The 26,720-nt window shown below is 37.9% G+C and overlaps 1 protein-coding gene across 24 annotated transcripts in view; it reads right to left on the reverse strand.

Annotated features, from left to right (window-relative positions):
• Nucleotides 1–26,720, reverse strand: part of LOC118441461 (protein turtle) — a 194,435-nt gene that overhangs the window by 56,866 nt on the left and 110,849 nt on the right. For 16 of the 24 annotated variants that reach the window (XM_085660326.1, XM_085660321.1, XM_085660329.1 and 13 more), the window contains 2 exons: nucleotides 24,130–24,168; nucleotides 702–832 (listed from right to left, as the gene is read on the reverse strand). The gene's annotated coding sequence lies outside the window, so the exon portion shown is untranslated. Of the gene's footprint in view, nucleotides 1–701; nucleotides 833–20,671; nucleotides 22,023–24,129; nucleotides 24,169–24,908; nucleotides 25,120–26,720 lie in introns of those variants that run through there. The other 8 variants (XM_085660328.1, XM_085660327.1, XM_085660322.1 and 5 more) reach the window with 4 other exon arrangements.

Below are 26,720 nucleotides of genomic sequence, written 5' to 3' on the forward strand. Positions count from 1 at the left end.
TTTAATGATTCTTATAAAATATTCTAATACATATATCGAGTTCTATTAATGGTTAATAAAATGTCGTACGCGCGGAGGAGGTTGATAAACCTCAGAACGGATAAAGGAAAACGAAATCGGATAATCGGTCTTTTATTATCCAACTCAAGGACTGCTTGCATCGAGTAAAGACCAAACGATCCTCGTATTCGATGCGATTGAGAAACTAAAGAAAGATTTTTACGTCTTCTCACGAACGAGTTTACTTGACTCCACTTAAAAGCCATCGAAATTCGATGGGTATTGTCGATAGCATCGTATCTTATCTCCTTCATCGTCTCACTTTCCAATCGGAAAATGAGATTCCCATTGGAATCGTTTCTCTTTAAATCGAACATCGGTCTACGCGAATCGATATAGCTTTTTGAAATCGAGATAAAGGCTATCATCACTATATTTCGTGTTAAATAAGTCGTCGAATGATTTGAACAACTTCAAAAGAGATAATTGCGAGAGTAAAAGGATTCGTATCTTTTTTATATTAATTAGTATATCGATGTTATAATGATTTGTCAATCAATGAAAAAAATTTACAATTATAAAAATTATAATGAACGGGCGAATAATTTTTTACATTCATTTTATATCGATCGTTTTAATTACAATCAAATTTCGAAGAACATTATAATAGTAACTGAGGATAATTAAAAGAGATACGTTACCCCTGCCGCTCCGCCGCCACTACCGCTCTCCGGATCGCCCGCCTCGTTTGCCGATTTTCACGATCCTCCTCGCCACTTCCAGCTTCTCCTCGAGAGCCACCTTAACCACTGTAGCGTGTTGCTATCATCACCTGAAACGAGCGAGATATTGCAATGGTTTAATGGCGTTCTGCATGACAATATACGCCCGACGGGATATACATTTTATGGCTAATGTTACAACCACGGAATATAACGCAAACGCCCGCGCATGCGTAACCCCTTTATCTTGCCGAATTTTCCGAGTAACGTGGCTTTAAACGATACTCTTGTGTTACCTATACATGTAAATATATATCTATATGCATATGTATACGCGCGTGGGCGTACTAAAAGAGGTTGCTTTGAAATCGAGTCGCATAAAATGAATTCTCTCTCTCTCTCACTCTCTCTCTCTGTTTCTCTTTCCGGATAAGGCAAAGATCAATGTAGCTCTTTCTTATATATCAACGACGATACCAAGACCATTGAGAGATATTGAATTGGTATAAAAAATCTCGCGTTGAAATCATCAAATAAAATGATATTCTGATTGTAGTTTTTTGAAACGACTAAAGATCAAAAAGCATACGGTGAAAGTCTCGAGATTTTTGAATCATAACGATTATATCGCTGTCGACATTATTATCTCAAGTGTTATTCATACGTTGGTTAAGAGATACATAAACATATCGTTCTACTTTACGATTAATTTTCTCTTCGAATACGAAAGAAATATTGTCGTCCTTTGTTGTGCCAAATCTCATTCTAATATTTCAAAAGATTTATTCAATTATATTTAAATCATCTCACAAAACTTACAACTTGTCCAAAGCTTATGTAACTCAAAGTAAATAATCTTAACTAGTCATAGAACCCTTCAACGAACTACCATCTGCATTGTTAAAACAACGATAGTTTCAATGCGAAGGAAAAGTTTAAATTGCATCAATTGCGGTGAAAGCCTTCGCTCTCGAGCACGATCGAGACTCGTGGAATTCCCTTCGTGCCGTCGACGGTGATTCGACGTAGTAGAAACGTGAATCGAATCGATTAGTAGTAGCTTGCACGTGTTCGTGAAAGAAAGAAAAAGAGGAGGGAGGGAGGAAGAAAGGAAACGAGAAACGATCGAATCAATTTAGATTTAAGGGAGAAAGAAGAGTGATTGTTAAACCATCGTCATAATTGTAACCCCATTCCACTATTCGCAATGGTATCGTGTGATTCAATGATAATAATGATAGAGAAGTATATAATTAGCCTATCGAGAAAGTAATCCCTTCATTTCTTTCGTCGAAACGATCGTCGAATTAACCGAAGATATAAAGGGATATTAAAAATGAAGATAAAAATTTTAAACGAAGAGAAAGATATTTTATTAGAATTTAGTTCGTTCGTGTTTCAAACGAAAAAGTATCAGTTAAACCTGATAAGTATTATTACAACGTCGTAATAAATAATTCAAAAAAAGGTAATCGATGATTTTCTACGTTTCTTCGATGATCCTTAAAGAGCTCTTGCCCGAGTTAGGAATATCTAATCTAGATAAGTGTTAGTTTATTCCTAAGAAACATGTCTACCTAACGTTTACGAGCGTGTCGATAGTAAAGCACCGATCCTGGCAATGTTCTAACCAAGTGTCTACTGCCTATAAGGACTCCCGCGGTGATTGACTAAAGTCAACGACCATCGAGGATGGAAAGGAAAGAGAATTCTCCTTGGAGTAGTGCGATTAACAGTCGTTGTGAAATTTATGATCAAAAAGTAAAAGGCAGGAAATTTGAAAGGAAATAAAAAAGGATTTTACGATAACGACGCAGTAAATTGTCACGCACGATGTTTCGTTTTTTTTTATTTTTTTTTGTTTTTTTTTTCTATTTATTTTTCAATTTCTTTTTAATTTTTTTTTTATAGAAGCTTCAAATAGAGAGTCAAAATACTTTGACAAAGCAATACTGGTAGAGTACTTCGTTACGGTGTATGGTATTCTCTGAACGTAAATGTCTAATGTTTTATAATACCAGATCAGAACGAACATTGTTTGCAAAGGAACAAAGGTGTCATAAGATCCAATAAACTCAACGCGTTTGACGTGCTCAAAAGATATGTCGGAAAGTAATAAAAAGAATCATGAAATAGAAAAGCTTTTTTCGATCTCTAATTTTATTTCCTTCCATCGTTCCCATCATTCATTCCACGTTCCAATAAAAACATCAATTTCGTTGAAATCTATTCGAATACCATGGGGTCGTGGAAAAAAGAAAGAAAGAAAAAAAAAAAAAAGAAAACATTATTGCAAGTCATAAAAGTCAACGCTAGTAATAGTAGACAGACAGGAATATTCCGAGTGGAGTTTTCGAGGATCGAGTATCGGATAACTACTCGTCTTTATCACCGTTATCACTCTTGGCGTAAAGTCACGTTTTAGTGGCCCACGGTCAAACTATCCTAAGCCCAGATGCTAGTCGGCTGGAGGTACTTCTTCCCTCACAATTGAGTCGAATGAACTGGCTATAAGGTGTGAGATTATCTCTCTATTTCCCTTTCTCTCTCTCCCTCTCTCTCTCTTTCACTATATACTAACATACATGTATGTACATATATATATATATATATATATATATATATATATGTAGATAGAAGTCAACATGAGAGTAGATAGATGTGTATGTACGCGCATATCCGTGATAGCTGGTTTATACTCAGAGAGCCGTCAGCACCTCAGCAAGAAGGGATGATACGAGTGAGAGAGGGAGAAGGAAGCACAGTGCTAATAGAAGGTGCAGAGAGCGAACTGTTTGAACAATGGCACATGTCTCCCGTGCAATTGCGCACCGCCAAACGGGCCACGACACCGGCTGTCATAACCCGTCTTCGTGTTCCTCGGTTATTAGCATCGAGCCGGTGGGATTGACCAATTTCTCTCACGGTATCTCTTGCATATCGTAATCCGAATTTCTGATTAGCCAAATAAGTTCTAACTTTTTAATCCTTTTACGTATTTTTCCTATTAAAATTTTCTTTTCTTATAATATATAATTCGTTGAAAAGATATTTTAATATCGATTTGTTAAGTTATTGATCATAATCGTTTAAATAAATCAAAATAAACTCGTTTGAAAGAACCGTTAAATGACAGGAAATGCTTGTTGTAAAAGGCAACCAGGTGTCGAGGACGAATATTAACGATGGTTAAGAACAGACTCCTCTGTAATTACGTAAATTACTGTGAGCGTAATTGAAAGGGAATCCTAATGAACGTACGGGCTCGTATCGCGACTGTATCTGTTCTTAACTGTGATTACTTCTGAATGAAGAAGAAGGTAATTGGAAAGTAGAAATTACTCTTACGTAGTACTTATGTTCGAAGCATTTCTATCTATTTTCTATGCTTCTATGCCAAAATGTACCATATAATTATAACTTTAAGATACAAGAATTCTCAGAAATTATTGTTAAAATCAAATGAAATTTTACATAATACATAAAGTGGGGGACACTTAACGCTTGAAAAGAAGATACTATAGTTTTAAGAAACACTTTCTAAAAGTATAAGGAACGGTTCTCGAGGACATCTTTTTAAGGTAGAGTCTTAACAAGAACTTTAACAAGACGGTCAAGAATTACGCATGCAATCACGACTTTGTTTGTCCACGTTCTATTTCACTCGGACAAGCTTGGTCATTCAGAAGAAAAAACTCGTCCACTCAACTTTTTAAGAGAAGGTAGAACATTAATGGTAACCTTGGACTCGTCCCCGAGTTTTAAATCGTCGATGTCAAAAAACTAAGCTCTATGAAAGAACAGAAAGAAAGAGGAAATGACAAAAAAGGATTCATCAAAGAAGATGTCACAAAAGACGACGATGTCGCAGGCGAAGTCAGGTGACATTTCATCGCACCCAAATATTCCCTAGATATGCAACACGTAGATGATTTTTTAAAAATAAGACTCTCATTGAATCGGTCACCGTACTCCTTTAATATATATATCAACGGTTCTCTGCTTCATTATATAGATTCTCTTCCCTTCTATCCTTCTCTAATCTCTCTCGTGCGCGCGCATGTCTCAACGTAGACCATCTAGAGGCCTTTCAGCTTCCATAACCACCGAGCGTCTATCCGTCACGAAATCTGTTTGAACGTCCTCCTGGCACGATGATGAGGATGTTAATTATTACCGTCAAGGTTCACCCTAACTACGAACAGAGAGAGAGAGAGAGAGAGAGAGAGAGAGATCTACTAGTAGCGCGCTGAAATTCCGGGATGAAAGGGAAGGAAGGCGAGGTCACTCGATAGCATTGCTGATGATTCTTACCGAACAAAGTTCAAAGAGAGTTCCTTCTTGATAAAAGATTCATATTGGGACACGTGTCACGTTTTCTTTGAAAAAAACTTTATCTTCAAAACTTTAACAAAATTCTCTATTTAACAGATTTCTTCTAATCATTTTATTAAAAATAGATATCTTTAGAAATTTGTAATCAGATAATGATCATTAAAATATTTCAATGTACGGTCGATTTATTCTTAGAGCCAAAAACTTTACTTTAGTTTAAACTGCCTATCAGGAATGAACCAGCGTTCATAATCACGTTATACCCACATGGATACGGAATCCGCTTTGGCCAGCACCCTTCATTCTCGTCGCTTCATCGAAGATGCAGATTCGCTAAAGATTTAATTATTCAATCTCAATTAAATCTCCTCGTCCTCTCTCTCTCTCTCTCTCTCTATCTATCTCTCTCTCTCTATCTATCTCTATCTATCTATCTATCTCTATCTATCTATCTATCTATCTATCTACCTATCTCTATCTATCTATCTCTATCTATCTATCTCTATCTATCTTGCTCAACTTCTCTGTTCCTCTCTACAATTAATCCTATTATGTACTGGTCAACATCGACGTAGAGAACTCTTCTACTTTGCGCGTCCCTTACTTTAACCCGTTAAACGGATTGCTCCGTTGGTGTACGTATTTATTTGATCTTCTTCCTCGCACTATCAGAGTTTTTCTTTCACGTGAATTTTGAATTAGGAACAATGCTCTTTTGATGATTATTCGTCAAAGTTTCAGAACACATTGATCGTACCTATAATAAACTTTTCCCTTTTAATATTTCATTAGTTTATTCGATAAAACTATTATGGATCATAATAGCGAGAGATTACACTACTATAAAACTTTGTATTTTACGTTTCAAAGTTTTTTGTTACGAAAGACTCAAAGAGACCGTAATCAAAAGTTGTTGAAAATTGTGCGATTTGATAGATCGTAAAAGCTAAATTCGAGGTATAAAAATCATGAAAGTGGAACGGTAAACATCAGTAAAATTTTTGTTATCGTACAAAATAAAACATACTTTGAATAATATGAATGACGAAGTGAAAAAGCAATTTGTGTTGTTATTTAGTAAATAAAGCAACGCGAGTGTGAACGTGTAAAATAAAATATCGAAAAATCAAGCCAATGAAAGTTGAAAAATAATGTAAACTCAAATGCTCGTATTTTTGCAAAGGCTTTTATGTAACAGGTACGCATTGAAGTTGAGGAACGTAAGAACTAAAAAAAAAAAAAAAAAAAAAAAAAAAAAAATATAAAGAGAAAGATGCTCTGATGCAAAATGAAAAAGATTGAGATGGCTCGAATATGAAGAGCAAAATAAAACAAAATTGACTAGAGATAAGATATAGACCCTTGATATTTTTCACATAAACGCGTTGTTTACTCATCTCTATCATCAAGAAAGAGATATTCAACGAAGACTAGCGTTTCTTTTTTTAGTAACGTTTAGTCTCTCATCTCACGGGAAAATAAACATTCTATTTTCGATGAAAATAAATCAAGAAAAAAGGCGATATTTTTTTCTAAATAAAGTTTTTAAACAATTCGAATGCTCATAGAAGAAACAACATCGATACTCGACATGTAAACCACTTTTTCTTTACCGAAGAAAGACTTATATGGTCGGATCGAGTTGCGTGATTTATTTCCTTCGCGAGAAAAGAATAAATCCGGCAGAATTTCTGAATCCGCTAAGCTTCGCGGACCGCGAAGAAGGATGCTGCGCCTCGCAACGTATTTTCAACGTCGTGAATCGAGCCGAAAGTAGGAGAGAGAAAACAAGAAGGCAAAATGAAAATGTAGTATGCATAAGTCGAGTACGGAATAGGAATGGCGAGGGACGCGACGTTAGGGAAGAGACAATACATATTATGCAAATCTTAGTCTGAAATAGCTTCGAAAGAATTTCGAGGAGAGTCGAGATATCGATCTGACTTAAAAAAAAAAAAAAAAAAAAAAAAAAACCGATTATATCTTCGCACTGTTTTTCTGATAATAACTGAAATTAAATGAGAGCTAAAATTAATATTGACTTTAATTAAAACAAATATAAAATACAATCTAATTTTCAGATCAATTTTGAAAATTTAACATTTATCTATAATTTATTCCATATGATAAAGGTTTTTATAAACATTCATTGAGATTGCAAATGTATAGATACCATATCGTAGCCGGAAACGACGAATATCGTATACGAGTTTACTCGTTGAACGTAGGATTGTTTATGGACCGAGAGAATGGTCATAGAAAGGTAAATGGGAAAGAGAGAAAGGGAAGAATTGAACCCGAATAGGTGGGAGAGGAGATTCAGCGAACCAAATTGTTCAACCGCACTTTACTCCCTTATTGTGTCGTCGAACAGCTTCGAACTCCTGTAATTGACTCCGTTTACCTACGATATCCGCTTCAATTCACAGAATACTCCTCTTCAACTTCCTCTCTTCATCTCTATCCTTCTCTCTGTCTCTTCTTCTCCTACTATTTTAACAGGATGTACCTATCCAACTCTAAATTAATTTCGCACAGGACTATCGTTTACCGATTATTCGACTCGGGCAAGCCGATATCGAATTTCGTCCGAGTTCACCCGCCTAATTTCACTTATGTATAATTTAAGAGAATGAACTTTTCATAATTGAAAATAAAGAAATCATCCAAAGGAATATAGTGAAGAAGATTTAAATAATAAAAATTTTTACTATCTCAAAGTATATTAGAAAGAAACTTTTTCAACAGACTCAGAAATTAGGTGTATGCACTTCCGGCCAGATGGAAAGATAAAAGCTTTAAAAGTTTATGCATATTGCTCTGCCGTCAATAAGCTAAGTTTTCTGATCTTCACGCGGAAAAGAGAGCTTTTCTGCGAGAGCTCTCGCGACTTAGATATGCGCACGAGATAAAATAAAAGCACACTGTGAACTCTCATTGTGTAGCTCTCTAGCGTGCGATGCATTTAAAGATTTCCGATAGAAAGATTGAAGTATTTTTAAATCTATGTGCTTTATCTCTCTCTCCTCTTTCCTCTCTTCCTCTCTCTCTCTCTCTCTCTCTCTCTCTCTCTCTCTCTCTCTCTCTCTCTCTATTTCCTCTCTATTCCACTAATTCTTTCTTTTTTCGCAAAGTTCGCTCTACTCGCGTAAATCAGCAATCGACCGCTTTGTCGCACGCGTATTCGATGAATACTAATCGTGCTTGCGGTACGAAACAAAATTTATCGGTAAACCCGTATTCGAAAAGGGAATATTAGTTTAAGAAACTAACAGAGGTATTTTGTTTTAAGGAATAAATTTTATTATGATTCAATAAGAGTTTTAAATTATTATTTCTTATTCCATTAATCAAATAAAATTGAAGATAACAGTTAAAGGATTTTTAACGAAAAAAAAAATCTATACTAAATATATGTTACAAATATTAATCGATTATTTCTGTGTTTCAGAGAAGTCATAAAACGATCAACGAGCATCAAGTATTTGATGTATCAAAGTTGTAAGCGTAGGTATCAAACTCATCATTTGGAATGCAAACCAAAGGGTTTGCGAGACCAATGCCGATTCATGTTGTAGCGCAATGATTCTGGTCTGACTAGAACTCTCGTGATATAACGCAACGTCAATTTGCTTGCTCTTCGCCCGTAAAGTCCCTATCTATGTTGGATATTTCTGTCTTATCGCCTCTCATTCCAGGCTTTTAAAAACACTGCAATAACAAATATTGATGCGAAATGTTTCAATATCGATATACCTCCTCGATAAAGTGCAAATTCTCCTGTTATTGATCATCTTGTTAAACGATCGTCATTGTTATCATAAAAAATATCTATGTATATTGCGTTTCCCATATTTTTCAATTCAAATTGAATCCATTCTATATCTCTTTACCGATATTATACTCAATTAAACGGATTCAATATTGTGTTTTTACGCAATGTGAAAAAATTTAACTATTAGTAAAAATAATTCCCAATTATTAATGATTTTCTACGCGGACGTTATCTTATCATGATACGTAAAATCTAATTATTTTAAAATACTTTTGTTTATGTTCCTTTATTATATCCTACCTCATTAATCGAAAACAATGATAGGAATATATATATATATATATATATATATATATATATATATGTATATTTGTATCTATACATATATGTATCTACAATATTCAATTGTTGAATCCCGCGAGATCCTTTATCTCCATGCGAATGAGAATTGCATAGGTGTGTTTAAGCAACGCGCTCCACCCGGTCATTGAATATATGGAAAGGTGTCGCCGATATTTGCGGTATGCCTCGACAACGTAAAGCCCTGAAAGCATTCGCGAGAGCCAAAACGACGGGTTCGTGCTACGGCATAACGACCGCTAAACGCAACCGCGGCAGAACTGGTCCTCTCCCTTCTCCACCGTTTATATTTTGTCTCTCTCTCTCTCTCTGTCTCTCTGTCTCTCTCTCTCTGTCTCTCTCTCTCTCTCTCTCTTTTCCTGACTCTAAAGCAAGAGACAGAGTAAGATAGGAGAAGCAAATCATTCGCAGCTGCATCGTAGAGGTTGCGAACCGCAAAACTGGGAACGGAGGTGCCTGGTAGTATTTCGAGCATCCCTTCCACTACTTCATCCCTTAGGAGCCTACTCTTGGAGAACTCCTGCCAAGGTACACGCGCGAATTACAACGAGTACGATGTTAGACTTCCGGTTGCGTGCCGAGCGAGACTAGAGACAATCCCGAAGGAAGCTTCTAGGATGATCTAACTTTTTGCGGTCGTCCAAAAGCTCGTAGGACTTTACCGTTTCTGGTATGGGATTCCGAGAATTCCAAAAGCTCGACGTCCAATGACGTTCACGTCGATCAACTTCCCTAAATTGGATTCTCTCAATACCGTTCACCTGCACGATATCATGGTCTCCTTTCTTCGAGTATGTCCGTTAGGTTGCATCATTCTATCTCCTTACGTTCAAGAAATGATTTTCCTTGATAATTCCTCGTATGCATTCAATTGTATGAAACATTAAAATAAGTAATATGGAAAATTAATGTCTTATTTGAAAAAAAAAAAAAAAAAAAAGAAAAGAAAAGAAAGAAAAATTCTCTTGTTTTTTTTTCTCGATTTTCCTCGTGCAATAAGAAAATCATGATTATACGCATAAAAACAAGGAGAGCCAGCATTGAAGGGTTAAAAGGGCAAGAACTTATTCGTTCCCACGCGATTCAGAAAAGAATTCTATGAGATTCCAAGCTTTACTTGATATTTTTCTTCCTTTATAAATATGCATGGTGGAAAGAAGAATCAAGAGATCGAGATTGTTATACCGGTGAATGTAATTCTGATCTCCATCGCTGATTACATGGTACCTATGCAAGAAAAATATTATTTTTTCTTTTCTTTTTTTTTTTTTATTATTTTTATTAATACGAACTCCCTCGTCTTTCTACGGTTCTAATTAACGTGCGTAAAAATATCCTTATCTGCAGCGAATGGTTAAATGCTAGATTTTAAATCACTCGACGAGATGTAGATGAGTAGTAACGTTGTAATCATGATAGATACGTTTCTAATAATACAGTACAAATAATTACCTTCGTGCTTGATTAAATGTTTTATCGACGTTATACGCAATTTTCGCTTTTCAGCCCGTACATCTAAATTTCCACGCGAATCCTATTAAATATAAATATTCAATCATCGCTTATACACACGGCTATACAATTTCTACCTAACAGCGAGAAAGAGAACACTCGGAAACCGAACTGAAGTTGTCTTGTCAACTTTTCATTGACCACTACTCTCTTTCTCTCTCTCTCTCTCTCTCTCTCTCTCTCTTTCTCCTTTTCTCTTTTATTTTCTCAGTGCCATTTCATTTATTCACCTCGAATGGTGCTAAAGTGACTTCCATCGTTGAAGCGAGAGAAAATTAATCGATAAATTCCCAACCCTCTTCGGTATTCGTTGTTTCGTTCGCTTAATTCGAAATCCAACGGAGAGGAAGAAAAGTATAACGCACGTTGACGATTTTTCTAACGAGCAAACTTCGAGAAGAAATAAAAAAAAAAAAAGAAGAAAAAAAAAAAAAAAAAGAAAAGAGAAGAAAAAAGGGAAAGTTTATTTTCCGGCACAGTTATATTACTTCTACTTCTGTTGTAGAATTAACGAACTACAAATTGACGCGATTAATTAAATTTCATCAATCTTTTTAATATTTTTTTCGTTAACGAACAACGGAAGTGATTGTATAAAAAAAAAAAAAAAAAAAAAAAAAAAACAGAAAAAAGAAAAACCGAGGATCGTGGTTTCTTATCATCAAAGAAGAAAAAGTTCGAGTAGTGTCTTTCCAATTGAAGAAGCAAGGCAAGACGGAGATAGAGAGATTGAAAGAAAAGGGAGTGGAGAGGAGTACTTGGAAGGTTGCTAAAAGAAAGCGAGTCTTTCTATCGAGTTGGTCAGCAGCCCACGCTTGCAATTGAATCGATCGTGCCGAAGGAAAGTGCACTTATTGTTAGCCGTCTCTCGCTTGTCTCATCTCACTTCTGCTCTTGTACACACTAATACTGAAAGAACTTTAGCAAGATGCGAACAATAACGATTGCCTAGAACATACTTTGGTAATTCGTGTGTATATGTGTGGGAGAAGGAGAGAAAGAGAGAGAGAGAGAGAGAGAGAGAGAAGGATAGAAAGAGAGAGTTCAATATTAAGGAAAGAAAATTTACTGATTATAGTGAAAAGAAATATCAAGGAATTAATTGTGTGTATATCACAATAATATATATTATAAATGTAATTACACTTCACTTGAAAAATAGCAAAGTAAAGCACCCAAGACGTTGATCCTTAAAAAGAAATGATGTAACAAAGTTTTCTTCGTACCGAAGAATCACAAAATTTGTTATTTTCGGAATCGCCTTGATCCGTTCCCAGATAAATAACGTGATCGGAAAACGAACTAGAGCCCAAAAGGAAGTTGGGAGGAAACTCCTTAAACTTTTCCTAACGGAGGGAGAAGAAGGCTTTCTGATAGAAGGAGCCGGGTAAAAGAAAGGAATTGTACTTTTCTCTGGCGTACTTCAAGCATGGAAACCAATTTTAGGACTCTCCGCGGGATCAGTTCGGCTCAGCACCTACCTCAGAAGCATAGGAAAAATCAAATAACACGGCGTACGAGTTTTACGAACTTTTGTTGATCGTGAGAATGTTAGATTTTTTTTAAATCTCGGAAAGAAAGATTCAAAGAATCTTTTTGTCGGCATGAAAGTAAAGCAAAGATCATCAATAAAAGGTTATCATTAACGTAAACGATCCTATTAAAGTCAGTTAAAAATTATTCTAAGATCATATATGTTCGAAAGACATTACGAAACATGTAATCGGTAAGATAGCCCTGTGGCTTTTCTCTGAACCTATACAAATTCGAAAGGATAGACTTCGCTAACTAGCTTTTAACGTAAAATCGCTAGGAGAACCATCGTTCCCATAAATGGGATAAGTTCTCGTTTCTCTGGTAACAACCATAACGCTTGTATCCAATAGCTTCCTATTAAAACCTTATCTGCTACCGTTTCGCTTTTATCCCTTTCAAGATATCGTCTTTTGACTAGGAAATATTGCACTAAGGATTGAGTCGATATTAAAGATCAAAATCATAACCCATAAAGATAAAGGTGACTCGAATTTAACGAGCGAATAAAAAGAAGCTAATTCCGAGACAGGTTTCTCCTCAAAAGTTACCCTTTAATTCCATTTCCTTTAGCAGCGATCTTGTAACACTTGACATCATTTTCGATGGAGATCTTACTGTGCACATACTAACAGCCGTATACATTTGAACGCACACATCAGGAAGGAATATAACGTTTAAACGGTGTCTACGAGCTGCCTAAAGCAGCCGGCGCAAACTTACTTAGCCGAGCACGGAGTCTCGAACGAGCCCACTTGCATAATACTGAGATGTAGAGAAAGTGAGAGAGTTAGTATGTATACGTGAAAGAGAAAGAGAGAGATGCAAAGATTCCATGTAGACAGAGGGTGACAAAATGGAGCACTGCGGGCTGCTCGCGTACGAAAACGGAGAATCGTGGATGAAAACAGGAGCAGACGTGTGTGAGAGAGAGAAAGAGAGAGAGAGAGAGAGAGAGAGAGAGAGACAGAGAAATAATGCTTCCTGTTTGAGTTACGTCGGATACGCGAGTGCATTTAAATTCCGCTTAAAGGGTCATTAAGGGTGAATTAGGCGAGACAGCTATGGCCGAGGATCAGTTCCGATTTTAGAGGAGGTAAAGTCTACGTTCGGGTCGCGTAACTTCTGAATAATATTCTCCATTGGGATATCCTTGACGGGGGTTGAAGTAAGGGGTAAGAAAATGGAGGTAAAGTCGAGTACAGACCGTTTCGTATCCAAATGCGACGAGTACGCTTCCCTGAAATATTATTCCCGACGTGCTTTTCTCTCTTTTACTCTCTCTCTCTCTCTCTCTCTCTCTCTCTCTCTCTCTCTCTCTCTCTCTCTCTCTCTCTGGTAGCTTACAGTCTTTTCTCTCTATCCTTCTTCGTCGCAGCCCGTTCTCGTCACCACTTTTCCAGCCCGCTCGGTCGTCGTCCCCGAAGTCGAGTTTTAAAGTGCACTCGAGTTCGACTCGCGCCCGCCCTAGGCGGCGTCCTGGCTTTAACGGAATTCGAAATTGATATGGTACTGGATAGGCGAGACGAAAAGTGGAGGAGTAGCATGCAAAAGGAGGAGAGAGCTACTTTACTTCTGCAAAAGATCGACTAGTATTTTCTCTGGGATATATTGGGTGTTTTATTTTTATTAAAGATACGTTAACTTGTTTTACTGTATCTTTTTTTTCTTCCTTTTTCTTCCTTTTTCTTTTTTTTTCTTTTTCTCTTTTTTTTTGGGTTTTTTTTTCTTCTTTTCAATTGTCATCGTCAACGTACGATTTAACGTTACATGTTCGTTCGAAAAAAAAAGAAGAAATTAATATTTTTCACAGTGAAACATGAAGCTCGCAGAACTTCAGTTTCTTTGAGTTTTCAAAAATAAACACCAGTAGACGTACATCGTAGAAATAACATAATGGAATGTTCTATCGGAAACACGTTCGCTGTGAACGTTCCGGAGTTAAAATAAATGGCGATACTAGCGTTAGCGAGTACGTGAAAGGTATTTCGTGAAAAACGAACAAAAGGAATAGTATCGAGAGTGCGATATAGGTGTAGTATCAATGCCGTTGAATAACTGTTATCGTTACTCTGCCATTTTGTGACTGCACCGCTTATTTGTGCTTATATGTGCAGAATAGAGAAATAAAGAAAAAAGAGAGAGAGAGAGAGAGAGAGAAGAAAAAAAAAGAAAAAAAAAGAAAAAAAAAAGGAAGAATAAATCAGTCCCGATAACATCTACTTCCGACAGAAGCTTTTGAAGCATCCCTTTCTCGACACTGGATTCGCTAGTTACGAAACACTTTTGAACAATGCATTCCAACGAGAGTCGCTAATAAACAGTCACAGAAGTTGATTAAACTTTCTTCATTAAAGATCAACTCGCTCGTTGGCGAGTTGCACAAGACATAAAAATTAATTTTAATCAAACGATGTAATCTCGTTTCGTGCTTCCACTACAACGAACGAGGACGTTTAATTTCAAACTTGCGTCACGGTTGCCTTCCGCCTGCATGGAAACTATATTTTCCTCTTTCCGATATATTTGATAACACTTCCTATCGGCCAAAAACGTAATTTTTGTCTCGCCGACTTTCCCGAGCAATTCGGCCACTGGCAATACAGAAAGTCGGCCTTGTGATAATGATTATACTGTACCCAGCTCAATTACCAAGTGCAGAAGCGGTAAATGTAAACGTAATAGATGCCGGCATATCGATATAACGATACGCGATAGCGGGGGTAGATTTTATGAAAATCGATTTTGTATAAACCACAAAGCCGTCTGGTGCATTAGCGCGAATAAATTTCTGACTGATGCTGGCTGCCTGTAAATGGTATGCCCGCGATCGATCGGTCAGTACTTCCTCCTCCTCTTCCTCTTTCTCCATCCCTCTTTTCACTCTTTCCCACTCGCAAAAACGTACGATAAATACATAGGTGTATATTCTACGTACGACATACATACACGTATGTATACACTGGCACAACGAATTTATACGAAAATCGCGCATTTTATACCAAGCTGTAACTCGTATTGCTGGGATAGCTTTACGAAGATCGTTAGTACTCATTACAACTAACGTATTTGGGGTCGAATACGTACGCGTAATTCGGCTTCTACTGTATGTCAATGTAATATACGCATATCGAGCTCTCGTAATCCTCTCTGAAAATTTACTATCGTTGAAGTTATGGCGTGGACAGTAGTTGTCGCTATTGATCCGTTCGCTCCCATTAAACAAAAGGTTCTATGTAAGCGAGTGGAAAATTTAAAAAAAGAAAAGGGAAAATGCATTTTGTCGCTATCTCTCACGGTAATCTTTTGTCAAGTTTGTCAGCCAATTTGATAGGAACAAAAGATTTGGACTCTGCTAAACGATTGTCGAACCAATACAATGAACGCGACGAGAACATAAGCGTCGATTTTCCGCCATTGCTCTGCGTTTACATTGAGAACTAATCGCGGTTACGTTCGAACCGATGCGCGGCAACAATCGTGACCGTGCGAAGAATGACAAATCTATTTACCATCGTCAATATTTGCCACCAACTTGCCTCGATTCATTCGACGAAGTAGTCCGGCAATATGGCCGAATATACTCGGCCATCGTTAATTCATCGAAAATTTGCAATTCGAAAATCGAGGTCGCCTTGAAACAATCAACAAAAATCGATAAAAAGTAGTCATCAGCAATCGTCAATATTAGCTTAAAAAATTTTAAACTATAATATTATCAAGGAAAAGTTAAACTCGTTTGCGTCGATCTTTTTCCAGAAATTCGAAACACACCCTTAATTACGAGGGATGTTTCGAGGTACTACTCTAAGCTACTTTGTAGGCACATTGTTGGAGTTGTCACGAACAGGACGAAGCAACCGGAACTCTACCGCAAACTCTGAGAACGCAGCGAAGCAACGAAATTCGTTTCCCAATGTCCGAGTTCAAAATTACGAGTGTTCGTGTTTCACCTACTAAACAACCAACGGAACATTATCTTGCTGATTTATTAGCGTGCCTTATGAGAACCGATTTTTTTTCTGTGCTTCATTGATATCGATGAGTCGGATTTTAAAGGATAGACAACGAGCGATTGCCATGATTCCTTTATTACCATACTCGTCTGACTAATAGCCGATGCACTAGTCGTAACTACTTTTTCCTTTGACAAGTTTCCACAGATCTTTTACCGTGAAATCGTCATATCTTGATTACTTGCTTTCATTTCCAATAAAACATCCCAGCGGCTTAAAACGATACGACTAAGTATGCTAATAGCGGAAATTAAAAATCGATCTTGGAAATATCGTAAATATTTCACTTTCCCTCAGCACGAATAAATCGTCGTTGAAATGAAATTCCTACGAAATGGGCAATGCTATTGTTCTATTTTTTCTTCTCTTCTCTTCTCTTTTTTTCTCTTCTCTTTTCTTATGGAAAAGTTATAAAAGTACAAACTATGAAATACATCGGTGGAGAATTCATGCTCCAATGTCATCACGTGAACAATGTTCTAACAAATAATCAAACTGGCAGGACGACAGTTAGCCATGAGAATCCGGTTTTAACGACGATTCGTCACGGAAACTCGCGGAAACGAGAAGCGGAATCGCTGTCGGTTTAGAGAATATTGGTTCTCAAGTTACATACACATACATATCGCAAACACGCGTAGGTAGATTCGAGGTCTCGCTAGTTCGACGTCTTACGTCTACTTGTCCGTTTAAGTAGACGGTACCGTTGCATATTACCAACATTACAAAGAAAGAAAGAGAGAAAGAGAGAGAGAGAGAGAGAGAGAGAGAGAGACCTTCAACCTTCGACCTACGAAAAGCTATCGCGTGTTCTCGAAATCGACACAATCTCGCGTTAGCCTTTCGATCGTGTACCTTAAGCCGAAGGACAGATCTTGTCTCTTCGTCTGTCCAGTTATTTGGTCAGTTTACGAAAATAAAAGAAAAAAAAAAAGAAAAAAAAAAAAATAAAAAATAAAAAACAATTTTATTTATTCGTTAAAAAAAAAAGCAGATATGAAAAATAAAACCTTGAATTGCTGTAACGTAATTGAAATTCTCTAAAGCAAAGACACACCATTTATATCGTATTTATTTGGAGCAAACTTTTGAACGTAGAAACAAAGAAAATAGAATTAATAGTATGAATAGTACAATTTCAACAAATGAATTGTAATAAATAAATTCCCTTGGTCAAATAAATTGTATAGCTAAATGCGATTACCTCGCTTCGAGGTACATCGATCGATTCCTTTTAACGGTTCGCCTAATCTACTTTCCGAAAAAAATGCCCAACGAATTCGGAAATACCGTTCGGCCACGTCGACATCATTCTTTCTTCGAGGCCGAAACGGTCCGAGGCGATATTTCTCAGCGAGCAACGTGCGCTGCGTTCACTTGATGGCCCATAAAAATTGACCGGTAAAAATGGCGATGCAACTGCGTCCTAACCGCGATTAAATACGACGTCCATTAATAGCCGTACTGTCATACGCCTGGCCGTTTTTGGCCGTTTATTTAAAGAGGGGGGTCTTGAAATCCGTGGCAAAGCTACATCTGTGAATAAAATACGGAATCCTATTGTTCTCTGGTCTATGACGTCTGCAAATTCTAGAGCAGGTGAGAGAACAAATCTCAGAGTTAATACGATATCATATTTTTACTGTCAATAAACATTTAGTAAGCTTTATTCAGAGAGTATCAACAAGTATATGAAACTCGCTTTAATGTATTAAAAAAAAAAAAAAATTTGGCTGTTGATTTCAGATAAGTTGAAATCGTAAAGAAATATAAATTAATAAAGAGATAAGGAGTTTCGCATAAATTTTGTCGACGTATTGCTATTTTTATCGTAAAAATGAGAATGGGAGAGAGAGAAGAAAAAGTCGATGATTTAAACCGGCGTCGATCGTACTCGATGTACTTGATATCCGAGCTCGACGCATTCGATGAGAGGCCGACAATTCAAGGCAAGCGATCCGCAATAGCTTCGCAATAGCTCTACGATAGCTCGCACCGGCAATTGCAGCAGTTTTCGTTGGGAATACCCGATTTCGAACCGACGGAAGGGTTGCGCCGTTAGAGAAGAGAATTTCGACAGCTTTGCCGGGTCAAGTGAGATTAAACGAGAATTTGGTCGGTGGAAATGTTGAAATGTTGCTCGCGGTAAAACCTCGACGATTATACGAGCCGACTGCGAGTGAAACAATGCATTTTTCTCCCGTCTTCAGTCTCTCCTGTCTTCTCTATCAGTTTCCCTTATTCACAGTACTTTTTTCGTAAGCTCTATAAACGTTCGGTTAGCTCTCAAGAATGCAACGACGAAGAAGTAAACAAAGCTTTTGAATAAATGCTTGTCACGAAGATGCTATCTTTTCACGTCGACGATAAAAAACAATAGAAAAAGAAAGGAAAAAAAGCGCCGGTAAACAATGCTCTCGGTAACTCGAGTTTCTCCCCTTCGTTATGATTTAATCGAGCATTCCTTTTTTTTTTCTTTTTTTTTTTTGTTTTTTTCCTACGTCTTATCACTCATCCGTTGTTTCGAGACGAATACCAAATGAACCTAATAAAATTTCTCTGCATTTCTTCAAAAACGTTCATTTCTCTTTCGTCTAAAACAATCGTTTGCTCCCTGTTTTTAAGAAAAGATCTTCCACGGTAAAGTTTAAGATTTATTATAGATTCGTATACTTCTCTATCTGGAATTATGTTATCAACTATTTATAACAATCTCGAAGAAAGCAATTTTCCCGTCACTCTTCTCGTCCTATTTTAACAATGAACGACGTTTCTTCCTCTTTCCTTATTCTTTTTCTTAATATTTCTGATTACGTGTGCCGGGTAAAAAGCAGATGGGATGGAGTATCGAAGGGAGGAGTACGCGTCGGAGTATAAATCCGTGTAGAGTCGGTGAAACAGGCAGAAACAATAACGGGGTGAGGGTCAGATTCAATTACAAGGAATCGTGAAAGTTCCACCTCTTTCTCTAGACTCGCCTCAGAAGCCAGTGTGCTCCTCTTCTCCGTCTACTTCTTTTCTTTTCCACCGTCAGGCCCCTTAACCTAATTTCGCGCTTTTGCCGGCCAACCGGTCGAATGGCTGTCGAACGAAGACTAATGTTCGTCTAACCGCTCATTTCTTACCGTAGTTCTACTCATTTTTGCCGCCTGAATTTTCTCAAGGTTTAGACTTGCCTTTCTTCTCTTTTTCTACCTTTTTCTTCCTTTCTTTTCTTATTTTTCCCTTAAATCCAAGTCTAAAGTTAGAAAATTTACTTCCACGTGTTACATCACACAGCAGTAAATCCCAGCAAAAGGTCAAATGAGTTTGTTTTTTCAAAGAATCGAAAATCATTTTCGTAAACGATCGTATAAAGATAGAATAAATGTGAAGAAAAACAAATCCTTGAGTTACCATTGAATATCACAATCAATGTCCCTATTGATCGAAGTGAATATTAAAGAGCATCGAATACGGCTACTTCAGGAATCGGCTTATATCGTTTGCGTTGCAGGTGCTGTGCTCGCATTCGCATCGATAAGTCATAGACTTACGCGCCTCAGCTGTTTTTATCGAAGCGTCGAAAGCAACGACTACTCGTAAATAACGATACATGGAGGGATGGGGAAGAGGAGAAAGGAAGGAAAATAAAACATGAGAAAAAAACTATCGATCATTTTGAAATTATTATATATCTCGACTAACTGTAAACACGCATTTATATGTTTTATCCTATATATATATATATATATATATATATATATATATATATACATATATATATATATTTTTTTTTATCCTTAAAACAGTAATGATCGAAAAATAGATCCAATAAATCAAGTTTTACCAATGACATTGATTGATTCGTCAAAGTGCAAACGAGATAAGAAGCATTCACTATGTAAGCTAATGTTGCTTCAGAGGTTGATCATTTTGCTTTCTACGTCCATTAACCTCTTAATAAACACATCACACGCATGCGTTTACGCAAAATCACGATACCAAGACACTCCCACTTTATTCGCATAACTCGACTCGCATAATCACGAAATCATCTCAAGCATTAAAGTAAAATATTCTCAAAGAGAATAAGATATATCAAACTTTTTAGACGTAAACGAATACAGAGTGCACGCTAGTCCTTCACCCACTTCCAATCGTAAACGAGGAACCCAACCTATGCGACGGCGTTGCAACCTGCATCCAGCATGGAAGGAGGCCATGTGGACTGTCAATCTGACCGAGGAAAGGATAGAATATAAAAATGAGCACACGAGGAGGGGATAAAGCATTATATTTCACCCCACATGGTTCTCTACTTTGTTATTTTCTCTGACCTCGAGCAAGATTATCTAATCTTTTGAATAACCGAGCGCATAAGGGTGAGAATAGGAAGAAATAAGAAAGAATCGAGCAATAGAGTAAGTTATGCTTACCAAGGAGCACGTTAAATCCGGATCTTGAGTTTTCTTCTCGTTCTTCTCTTTCTTTCTTTCTTTCTTTCTTTCTCTCTCTTTCTCTCTCTCTCTCTCTCTCTCTCTCTCTCTCTCTTTCTCTATTCGGGGTGTGGTTCCTTCGCGTGCGGGCGGAGCCCCACGGGATTAAGGACTTTGGACTTGGCCGGATTCGGGAAGCTCGCTTTCGTCTATATGCGTGTAAGTCTTTGAATACGTACGTATACCTATGCGTGTTTAGTTATGTCCGTCTATCTTCCATTCTTTCTCTCTATTTCCCCTTCTTCGTAACAAGCAGCAAAGTGTATCGCAGAATAAAAAAGTAAAGCTGATAAAAAAAAAAATGATAAGTAAAAAAGAGATGGTAAAGAGAGAGAGAGAGAGAGAGAGAAAGAGAGAGAGAGAGAGAGAGAGAGAGAGAGAGAGGGAGGACGAAAGCGAACTCGGTATATGTGTCTGTAGGTATACGCGTGTATTCGAGTATGTGTGCATATACGTATAATGCGTCAGCACGGATAAAGTTTGCTTTGGTATACGTTGGCTTAGGATAGCAACATTAGCAAGGATTTAGGTTTCGGAAGAAATGGATCAGGACGAGGGGGAGCGGTCTAGACGAGGTCCTGCCTTCGCTAGGACATTGTTACTCCTGCTGATCCGTTTTGAAGAGACTTGGCCGGTGTCAGCTCGGTCCAACCGCGATGGCCACCCTCGCCTATCTTCACCGATGTCACTTCAACTTCTTCAGATCCGCAAATGTCCTGGAGTATCCTTTGATAAACACCCCGACGATTAGTCTGTTCAATCAAACGACTCACTGCTACGCGACATCTTCCATCAGCTAGTCACGACGTTGGCATGCTCGTCGAGAAAATAGAGAAAAAGTTTACACACAGAGAGCAGTGCTGGGCTCTCGTCGAAGCAAAGTGTCACGCACGACGCGAACGGAGTTCGATCCAAAGCGCGATGCGGAAATTCCGTGGGAGTATCGAAGCGACCTTCGAAAGGCACAACCTTCAAGATCGATTGAGCCCTCGACACAGCAACCGTTTTGACTTATTCAAAAATGTCTATTTTGGAAATATCTTCGCCGAGCAATAAACTCTTTGACACTTCTCTTTCCTTTTTTCGATCCCATTAAGACGACTCTAAGGGAATTACATACGCATGTATAGTTTTTGGATCATCTGTGTCTCTACGAGGTATATAGAGATCACCAACGACTTGATCGCACAAAACAAATGATCACAAGCTGTGTCACTACTGAAGGAGGGAAAGAAAGAGAGAAGGAGAGAGAGAGAGCGAGAGAGAGAGAGAGAGAAAGAGAGAGAAAGAGAGAGAGAGAGAGAGAGAGAGAGAGAGAGAGGGAAAAGGAGAAACGAAAAATCGAAGAGCACAGAACGCTTCTTACACTCGCGTAAAGCTTCAATCGAAAACACCAATCCGTGAATATCCTATGAGCGAAATGTCCTTTTCGACGAAGAACCAAGACGTGGCTCGAAGAGAAGCCGAAGAACAGAAGCGCGTAACACGCGACGAGGAAAGATGTCGAGCTGCCGCTTGCCTGGCGGTGGTGCGCGCCGCCATGACAGACTCTTGCCTCCTATCAACCCCACTCTCGCCAAACAACCCCTACTATTCTATCTCTATCGCCCTACTACCTCCCCTAACCTTCTCCCTCTCTCTTTCTCTCACGTAGTGTCCCTTGTCTATGTTCTCCTTCCAATCCCCCGTTTTCCACCACCGAGCTACCTTGCCTTGGCCCCACCAACGCAATATTGATCGGGCGGAAGGGCGGCATCCAAGAACGTAACGATGGTTTCACGGGCCCCGGACGATTTTACAAGTCACTCTCTATTCTTTCCTTTTTCTTCTTTTATTTCTACTTCTCTCTTGTGTCCTCGGCTATCTTTCTTTGTAACCCCTCAGTCCACTTTGTCCTTTTTTCGTTTCTTCCTCTACAACTTTTTCATTTTTCTTCTTCTACTTCTTCTTCTTCTTCTTCTTCTTCTTCTTTTTTAACTTCTTTTCTCTTTGTCTTCACCCCGAAGTATCTCCCTTTTTCCAACGAAGTTTCCTCGATATCCACGCCTTTCTCCCCTCGATACTTCTACCCTCAGAGGCGAGCACCGATCGACGATGTTCGAGGACAACGCACGTGGAGCGTGGACTCGAGAACGAATATTGCAACTTCGTTTCTCTTCTACGTTGATATCTAACAGTCGAAGCTTTACGGTTCTTTTGAATGTAGATGTTTATGAGGGTGAACGATAAAAGAAATTTATCTTCTTGATTGAATTTATATCATGATCGAACGTGAAAATTAAAATGATCAGATAAATATAAGAAGATCAATTAATAAGTTGGTATTCTCAATAAATGGTTTTAATCGTTAAAGAAGAAACGAGAGAGAAATAGAGAGAAAAAGAGGAAGGGGGAGAGAGAGGGGGGGCAGAGGGGAAGGGAGAGGGATAGAAAAAGAGAGAGTAAGCGAAACATAAGATAAATTGATAATAATGGGAGAAGCTACAGCGTCAGCTCAGGTAGCTTTTGACACCTGATCCCCTTTCTTGCCAGACGGCAGCCTCGCCGTTAATCAAGCGCCGTTTCACCCCGTGTATCCACGACCCACAAAAGCCGAGCTTTGGCTCGTGCTGTGATGAAATGAATCCTTTGCAACCCCTAAATAATGCTGAACGCATTGACCAAACCCAACTGTCCTACACTATGTCGTAAGAAATGTAACGCCCACAAATGTACGTGTATATTCGTATTGTGAATTTGTACGGCGAAAAGTGTTCATATTTTTGTATCATTTCTTTTTGTTTTCTCATCATCAATTTTTATCTTTCAATAAGTACTTTTATAATACGTTACTTTAATACTTAAATCTATGAAAAGTCGATGATTTCGTTTAAGCTGGTTAATTAATAAATTGAAATTAAACACAACGCTGCTAAAATGAACAAAGCTATTGTCTACCTCGTCGAACCAACCGATATAAATTTTTTCATGAAAATTTTTCTTTGTCAGATATTTTTCATCGATACGTGACTCAACGTCAAGAATTATAGAGTTTATTATTTAACGGATTACCGATGTAACGCACGAGAGACTCGACAGATTGCAAAAAGCATTTAACACGATGGCAATACAGTAAAGTGCCCCTTCAATGCGAAGCAGAATAAAAACATCGGTGTTGAGCGTGACGCTCTTTCGTTCGATTATACTTAACGTTAATTAAAATTATATTCCTCCGGTTGAGTATCGTCGTTGGTATACGAACAATTCGAATGAGTAAGTATCGAGTTACCTTGCGTATCGTGCAATTTTATCGTCTGTTGATCGAAATTCAATCGAAATCCAATCGAAATCCGATCGAAACTTGCTTGCGACTACATACACTTTGTTGAAAATTTAACGAAATAAAGATTAAAACTTACCATCGAGCGTGGACTAGTAGCGATACGCCTCTTCAGTGTCTGAAAAAGAAAGAAAGAAAAAAAAAGAAGAAATAAACCTGTTAGTTTTAAGGATCGTTATATAGGAGGTACACGTAAGAGAACTTTTGCAATTTACAGCTCGGAAAATCTTCGTTCGAGGCGATCGTGCGACCGAAGGGAGAGTGATACTCTCGAGGGTGATGGAAGCAGCATGGAACAAAGGGAAGAGAAAAAGAAAGAGCGATGTAACACGCAGGATGTGAATGAGAAAAGAGAAAGGAAAAAGTGAAAGAATAGGAGAGACACGAATATAGGAAAGTCCTTTCGCGAGAAATTCCTTTGTCTCTTTCTCTCTCGAGAATTCGACGATCCTCCGCGAGATATGATCGAAAAAGGTCGACCGTTTTCCACGTTCGTTTCTTCTCGGCAATGTGAAGAACGAATGAAAATCGAATTTTCGATATCATTTATCAGCAACGAACTTCGACGTGCGTTCGAAGACGTGCGTTCGATCTATCTGTATGAGACTACTACTACACATATCGACGGATGAAAAATTTCGATTAGTCGAAGTACTTTCGTACGTAAGTACTTTCGCAAATATTCAACAAAAATTTGTTCAGAATATGAGAGCTACGAGAAATGAGCCCTTCCAAAGAACTTGGAGAGTTTGCAGCCGTTAAAGGGGCTTCGTCGTTTCAAGTTTCCGCGATGTTTCGTTGTGGAAATATTTGCCTCTAAAGATAGATAGTAATATAATCGCCTTTGGTGATAGTTACCCGATCGCTTGTTTCGCCCTTCGTTTCACGAAAGAACTATCAAGAGCGGTAGCACGCTTCGTCGATCTATTCTCGAAAGCTTGTCTCGAACACCTGCTGCCACTGTTTTTCCCAGATATTCGAGATTTCGAAGCTTTCCACTTTTTCCAGTTCACGCTGCTTTCTTGGCAAATTGATACGCTTATCAATTTCATTCTCGAGAAATTACGATCTAAAGGAATACAAAATGAATTCAATTTTTTCGTTGTTATGATCGAAAGGGAACGCTTAATAAAATAAATTGTCAATATAATATTCCGTATGATCTCCAATAAAATGATTTCATCGAACGAAAGCTCGTAAAAATTCAAAACCAATGACTTGGCGAATCAACGAATAAGCTAACATTTCATAGAAAGCTTTCGGCAAATGGCGGGCCCGATTTCTCGACGTACACGCCTGGAGGTCGAGGTCGAGGCCTCGAAAGAAATCGTACATCCGTTCCATCGGCATTCCAGCGTAACCGCGAGCGTTAATGGCGTTTCTTACGATCTCGCATAGAAAAGGAGGTAGTTTTAGGGGTGGGTAACACGGTCGATATACTTGTCACGGCTGAGTCGTTAGGCGAAAAGTAGAGAAAGATTTGGGCAGCATCAGACTACGATAAAAAAGAAAATCTACAGGGAAATAGATATATTGAAAATATATGATAAAAGTTATAGACAATTTTTTTCGTATGCATATCATGTGAATATCACGAATTAGGCTATAATGTGAACATGATGAAATTGAAATATTTTTGTTTCATTACGCTAGAATTAATAATGTCTTCATTAACATTTTGAAAGGATCTGAATATACCTGACCATCTGTTTCATGAATATAATTTAAACATGAATTTTCATTGTTCCGTTGTCGAAGTTAATTAAATCGTAATAAATGATTTTCGAAATGAACGTTTATATTATGAGTACGACTTTGCGAGTACAACGTTCAAGTTTGTAATATAAACGAGACAGTTTGCACGCTAAAGGACTTGCCAAGAAGAACCGGCATGAGTATACCTATGAGCTATGTTGTTGTAGAAACTTCAGACTCGGTAGCGCATCTAATGTTCTTAGTCACGCCGCTTTTTCCATATCCTTACGTTTATGTATATTTTTGAATCTATGTACATATACGTACTTTTAACCCATGTAATTTAAATTTCTTAACATCATTCTCTGCAAACCACTTGCATATCTATATGTAGCAAAAGAGAGAGAGAGAGAGAGAAAGAAAGAGAGAGAGAGAGAGAGAGAGAGATCAATAAAGTGGATTTGAATAAATCCAATCGAATATTCTTTTTTAAATTCCACATCATGTCAACTTCTTTCTCGATATAATCATATTCTCCTTGCTTCTCGCATAATTTTAATATTAAATTTTTGACATTTTTCCTACATATACGAAAGATGCCACGCACACACAGCAAGACAATATTACGAGGCTGACGAAAAGTGGAAAAAAGTAGTACATAGCCGGTACTGAGAATTTTCCTAGGATTCTTTAACGCTCGGAACGTTCGATTTTCTTCCTGTCTATGCCGACGTTGCAGGCTGACGCTCAACGTCAGTCGATTTGAGTAGCAACCTTTTTCCAGAAGCGAGGACACAATTTTTCCGACGATTTTTCCGACCGATTTCCTCCACCCACCGTTTCTCGCCAAAAGATATCGTTGAACTCGCGAGAATTCAACTCGTCTCCTTGTCGATTGCTCGAGGAGAGAGAGAGAGAGAGAGAGAGAGAGAGAGAGAGAGGTACAAACCCGTGACTACTACATCTCCCCTCCTT

The sequence above is a fragment of the Vespa mandarinia genome, chromosome 11 (genome assembly GCF_050613455.1).
Source record: "Vespa mandarinia isolate Hongniang chromosome 11, ASM5061345v1, whole genome shotgun sequence".
In the NCBI taxonomy this organism is placed as follows: domain Eukaryota; kingdom Metazoa; phylum Arthropoda; class Insecta; order Hymenoptera; family Vespidae; genus Vespa; species Vespa mandarinia.